The following is a 6,451-nucleotide window of genomic DNA, read 5'->3' on the forward strand; positions in this document are numbered from 1 at the left end:
GCTCTTGCTGCTCCTCACCGGCCATTCCCAGCGCATCTACAGCCCCACAGACATCGGGGCTCCGGGCTTTCCCTGATGAACAGGGCTTCGACGTTTACCACCCACTGCACCTGGGCGCCCACTGAAAAAAATAAACGAAAAATCACAAACGTCGGACAATTGCTCCCACACCGAAAGTGCCAGCCAGTCAAGCTCTTGCTGCTCCTCACCGGCCATTGGCAGCGCATCTACAGCACCACAGACATCGGGGCTCCGAGCTTTCCCTGACCAACAGGGCTTCGACGTTTACCACCAGCTGCACCTGGGCTCCCACTAAAAAAAAACCCCGAATAATCACAAACATCGGACGATTGCTCCCACACCAAAAGTGCCAGCCAGTCAAGCTCTTGCTGCTCCTCACCGGCCATTGGCAGCGCATCTACAGCACCACAGACATCGGGGCTCCGAGCTTTCCCTGACCAACAGGGCTTCGACGTTTACCACCAGCTGAACCTGGGCCCCCACTGAAATAAAACCCCCAAAAATCATGAACGTCGGACGATTGATCGCACACAGAAAGTGCCAGCCTGTCAAGCTCTTGCTGCTCCTCACCGCCCATTCCCAGCGCATCTACAGCACCACAGACATCAGGGCTCTGGACTTTCCCTGACGATCAGGGCTTCGACGTTTACCACCAGCTGAACCTGGGCGCCCACTGAAAAGAACCCCGAAAAATCACGAACGTCGGACAATTGCTCCCACACCAAAAGTGCCAGCAACACAAGCTCTTGCTGCTCCTCAGCGGCCATGGGCAGCGCATCTACAGCACCACAGACATCGCGGCTCCGGGCTTTCCCTGACCAACAGGGCTTTGACTGTTACCACCAGCTGCACCTGGGCTCCCACTGAAAAAAAACCCCGAATAATCACAAACGTCGGACGATTGCTCCCACACCCAAAGTGCCAGCCAGTCAAGCTCTTGCTGCTCCTCACCGGCCATTCCCAGCGCATCTACAGCACCACAGACATCGGGGCTCTACGCTTTCCCTGACCAACAGGGCTTCGACGTTTACCACACGCTGCACCTGGGCGCCCACTGAAATGAAACCCCGAAAAATCACGAACGTCGGACAATTGCTCCCACACCGAAAGTGCCAGCAACTCAAGCTCTTGCTGCTACTCACCGGACTTTGGCAGTGCATCTACAGCACGACAGACATCGGGGTTCTCCGCTTTCCCTGAACAACAGGGCTTCGACGTTCACCACCAGCTGCACCTGGGCGCCCACTGAAAAAAATAAATGAAAAATCACGAACGTCGGACGATTGCTCCCACACCAAAAGTGCCAGCCAGTCAAGCTCTTGCTGCTCCTCACCGGCCATTCCCAGCGCATCTACAGCACCACAGACATCAGGGCTCTGGACTTTCCGTGACGATCAGGGCTTCGACGTTTACCACCAGCTGCACCTGGGCTCCCACTGAAAAGAACCCCGAAAAATCACGAACGTCGGACGATTACTCCCACACCGAAAGTGCCAGCAACTCAAGCTCTTGCTGCTACTCACCGGCCATTCCCAGCGCATCTACAGCACTACAGACATCGGGGCTCCGGGCTTTCCCTGACGAACCAGGCTTCGACGTTTACCACCAGCTGCACCTGGGCGCCCACTGAAAAAAATAAACGAAAAATCACGAACATCGGACGATTGCTCCCACACCGAAAGTGCCAGCCAGTCAAGCTCTTGCTGCTCCTCACCGCCCATTCCCAGCGCATCTACAGCACCACAGACATCGTGGCTCCGGGCTTTCCCTGACCAACAGGGCTTCGACGTTTACCACCAGCTGCACCTGGGCGCCAACTGAAATAAAACCCTGAAAAATCACGAACGTCGGACGATTGCTCCCACACCAAAAGTGCCAGCCTGTCAAGCTCTTGCTGCTCCTCACCGCCCATTCCCAGCGCATCTACAGCACCACAGACATCGGGGTTCTGCGCTTTCCCTGAATAACAGGGCTTCGACGTTTACCACCAGCTGCACCTGGGCGCCCACTGAAAAAAATAAACGAAAAATCAGGAACATCGGACGATTGCTCCCACACCAAAAGTGCCAGCCTGTCAAGCTCTTGCTGCCCCTCACCGCCCATTCCCAGCGCATCTACAGCACCACAGACATCGCGGCTCCGGGCTTTCCCTGACCAACAGGGCTTTGACTGTTACCACCAGCTGCACCTGGGCTCCCACTGAAAAAAAACCCCGAATAATCACAAACGTCGGACGATTGCTCCCACACCCAAAGTGCCAGCCAGTCAAGCTCTTGCTGCTCCTCACCGGCCATTCCCAGCGCATCTACAGCACCACAGACATCGGGGCTCTACGCTTTCCCTGACCAACAGGGCTTCGACGTTTACCACCCGCTGCACCTGGGCGCCCACTGAAATGAAACCCCGAAAAATCACGAACGTCGGACAATTGCTCCCACACCGAAAGTGCCAGCAACTCAAGCTCTTGCTGCTACTCACCGGACTTTGGCAGTGCATCTACAGCACGACAGACATCGGGGTTCTCCGCTTTCCCTGAACAACAGGGCTTCGACGTTCACCACCAGCTGCACCTGGGCGCCCACTGAAAAAAATAAATGAAAAATCACGAACGTCGGACGATTGCTCCCACACCAAAAGTGCCAGCCAGTCAAGCTCTTGCTGCTCCTCACCGGCCATTCCCAGCGCATCTACAGCACCACAGACATCAGGGCTCTGGACTTTCCGTGACGATCAGGGCTTCGACGTTTACCACCAGCTGCACCTGGGCTCCCACTGAAAAGAACCCCGAAAAATCACGAACGTCGGACGATTACTCCCACACCGAAAGTGCCAGCAACTCAAGCTCTTGCTGCTACTCACCGGCCATTCCCAGCGCATCTACAGCACTACAGACATCGGGGCTCCGGGCTTTCCCTGACGAACCAGGCTTCGACGTTTACCACCAGCTGCACCTGGGCGCCCACTGAAAAAAATAAACGAAAAATCACGAACATCGGACGATTGCTCCCACACCGAAAGTGCCAGCCAGTCAAGCTCATGCTGCTCCTCACCGCCCATTCCCAGCGCATCTACAGCACCACAGACATCGTGGCTCCGGGCTTTCCCTGACCAACAGGGCTTCGACGTTTACCACCAGCTGCACCTGGGCGCCAACTGAAATAAAACCCTGAAAAATCACGAACGTCGGACGATTGCTCCCACACCAAAAGTGCCAGCCTGTCAAGCTCTTGCTGCTCCTCACCGCCCATTCCCAGCGCATCTACAGCACCACAGACATCGGGGTTCTGCGCTTTCCCTGAATAACAGGGCTTCGACGTTTACCACCAGCTGCACCTGGGCGCCCACTGAAAAAAATAAACGAAAAATCAGGAACATCGGACAATTGCTCCCACACCAAAAGTGCCAGCCTGTCAAGCTCTTGCTGCCCCTCACCGCCCATTCCCAGCGCATCTACAGCACCACAGACATCGGGGCTCCGGGCTTTCCCTGATGAACAGGGCTTCGACGTTTACCACTCGCTGAACCTGGGCACCCACTGAAAGTAAAACCCCGAAAAATCACGAACGTCGGACGATTCCTCCCACACCGAAAGTGCCAGCAACTCAAGCTCTTGCTGGTACTCACCGGACTTTGGCAGTGCATCTACAGCACCACAGACATCGGGGCTCCGGGCTTTCCCTGAACAACAGGGCTTCGACATTTACCACCAGCTGCACCTGGTTACACACTGAAAAAAAACCCTGAAAAATCACAAACGTCGGACGATTGCTCCCACACCGAAAGTGCCAGCAACTCAAGCTCTTGCTGCTCCTCACCGGCCATTCCCAGCGCATCTACAGCGCCACAGACATCGGGGCTCCGGGCTTTCCCTGACCAACAGGGCTTCGACATTTACCACCAGCTGCACCTGGTCACCCACTGAAATAAAACCCCGAAAAATCACGAACGTCGGACGATTGCTCCCACACCAAAAGTGCCAGCCAGTCAAGCTCTTGCTGCTCCTCACCGGACTTTGGCAGTGCATCTACAGCACCACAGACATCGGGGCTCCGGGCTTTCCCTGACCAACAGGGCTTCGACGTTTACCACCAGCTGCACCAGGGCTCCCACTGAAAAAAACCCCGAATAATCACAAACATCGGACTATTGCTCCGACACCAAAAGTGCCAGCCAGTCAAGCTCTTGCTGCTCCTCACCGGCCATTCCCAGCGCATCTACAGCACCACAGACATCGGGGCTCCGGGCTTTCCCTGACCAACAGGGCTTCAACATTTACCACCAGCTGCACCTGGGCGCCCACTGAAATAAAACCCCGAAAAATCACGAACGTCCGACGATTGCTCCCACACCCAAAGTGCCAGCCAGTCAAGCTCTTGCTGCTCCTCACCGGCCATTGGCAGCGCATCTACAGCACCACAGACATCGGGGCTCCGGGCTTTCCCTGACCAACAGGGCTTCGACATTTACCACCAGCTGCACCTGGGCGCCCACTGAAATAAAACCCCGAAAAATCACGAACGTCGGACGATTGCTCCCACACCGAAAGTGCCAGCAACTCAAGCTCTTGCTGCTACTCACCGGACTTTGGCAGTGCATCTACAGCACCACAGACATCGGGGCTCCGGGCTTTCCCTGACCAACAGGGCTTCGACGTTTACCACCAGCTGCACCTGGGTGCCCACTGAAAAAAACCCCGAAAAATCACGAACGTCGGACGATTGCTCCCACACCGAAAGTGCCAGCAACTCAAGCTCTTGCTGCTACTCACCGGACTTTGGGAGTGCATCTACAGCACCACAGACATCGGGGTTCTACGCTTTCCCTGACCAAGAGGGCTTCGACATTTACCATCAGCTGCACCTGGGCGCCCACTGAAAAAAATAAACGAAAAATCATGAACATCGGACGATTGCTCCCACACCGAAAGTGCCAGCCAGTCAAGCTCTTGCTGCTCCTCACCGCCCATTCCCAGCGCATCTACAGCACCACAGACATCGGGGCTCCGGGCTTTCCCTGACCAACAGGGCTTCGACGTTTACCACCAGCTGCACCTGGGCGCCCACTGAAAAAAAACCCCGAATAATCACAAACATCGGACGATTGCTCCCACACCAAAAGTGCCAGACAGTCAACCTCTTGCTGCTCCTCACCGGGCATTGGCAGCGCATCTACAGCACCACAGACATCGCGGCTCCGGGCTTTCCCTGACCAACAGGGCTTCGACGTTTACCACTCGCTGCACCTGGGCTCCCACTGAAAAAAACCCCGAAAAATCACGAACGTCGGACGATTGCACCCAAACCGAAATTGCCAGCAACACAATCTCTTGCTGCTCCTCACCGGCCATTCCCAGCGCATCTACAGCACCACAGACATCGGGGCTCCGGGCTTTCCCTGACCAACAGGGCTTCAACGTTTACCACCAGCTGCACCTGGGCGCCCACTGAAATAAAACCCCAAAAAATCACGAACGTCGGACGATTGCTCCCACACTGAAAGTGCCAGCCAGTCAAGCTCTTGCTGCTCCTCACCGGCCATTCCCAGCGCATCTACAGCACCACAGACATCGGGGCTCCGGGCTTTCCCTGACGAACAGGGCTTCGACGTTTACCACCAGCTGCAACTGGGCTCCCACTGAAAAAAATAAACGAAAAATCACGAACATCGCACGATTGCTCCCACACCGAAACTGCCAGCCAGTCAAGCTCTTGCTGCTCCTCACCGCCCATTCCCAGCGCATCTACAGCACCACAGACATCGGGGCTCCGGGCTTTCCCTGACCAACAGGGCTTCGACGTTTACCACCAGCTGCACCTGGGCGCCCACTGAAATAAAACCCCGAAAAATCACGAACGTCGGACGATTCCTCCCACACCGAAAGTGCCAGCAACTCAAGCTCTTGCTGCTACTCACCGGATTTTGGCAGTGCATCTACAGCACCACAGACATCCGGGTTCTGCGCTTTCCCTGAACAACAGGGCTTCGACGTTTACCACCAGCTGCACCTGGGTGCCCCCTGAAAAAAAAACCCCAAAAATCACAAATGTCAGACGATTCCTGCCACACCTTAAATGCCAGCCTGTCAAGCTCTTGCTGCTCCTCACCGGCCATTCCCAGCGCATCTACAGCACCACAGGTATCGGGGCTCCGAGCTTTCCCTGACCAACAGGGCTTCGACATTTACCACCAGCTGCACCTGGGCTCCCACTGAAATAAAACCCCGAAAAATCACGAACGTCGGACGATTGCTCCCACACCAAAAGTGCCAGCAACTCAAGCTCTTGCTGCTCCTCACCGGACTTTGGCAGTGCATCTACAGCACCACAGACATCGGGGCTCCGGGATTTCCCTGACCAACAGGGCTTCGACGTTTACCACCAGCTGAACCTGGGCGCCCACTGAAAAAAAACCCCGAAAAATCACGAACGTC

This window comes from Chlamydotis macqueenii, unplaced genomic scaffold (assembly GCF_036417535.1).
Source record: "Chlamydotis macqueenii isolate bChlMac1 unplaced genomic scaffold, bChlMac1.mat HAP1_SCAFFOLD_8, whole genome shotgun sequence".
Taxonomy (NCBI): domain Eukaryota; kingdom Metazoa; phylum Chordata; class Aves; order Otidiformes; family Otididae; genus Chlamydotis; species Chlamydotis macqueenii.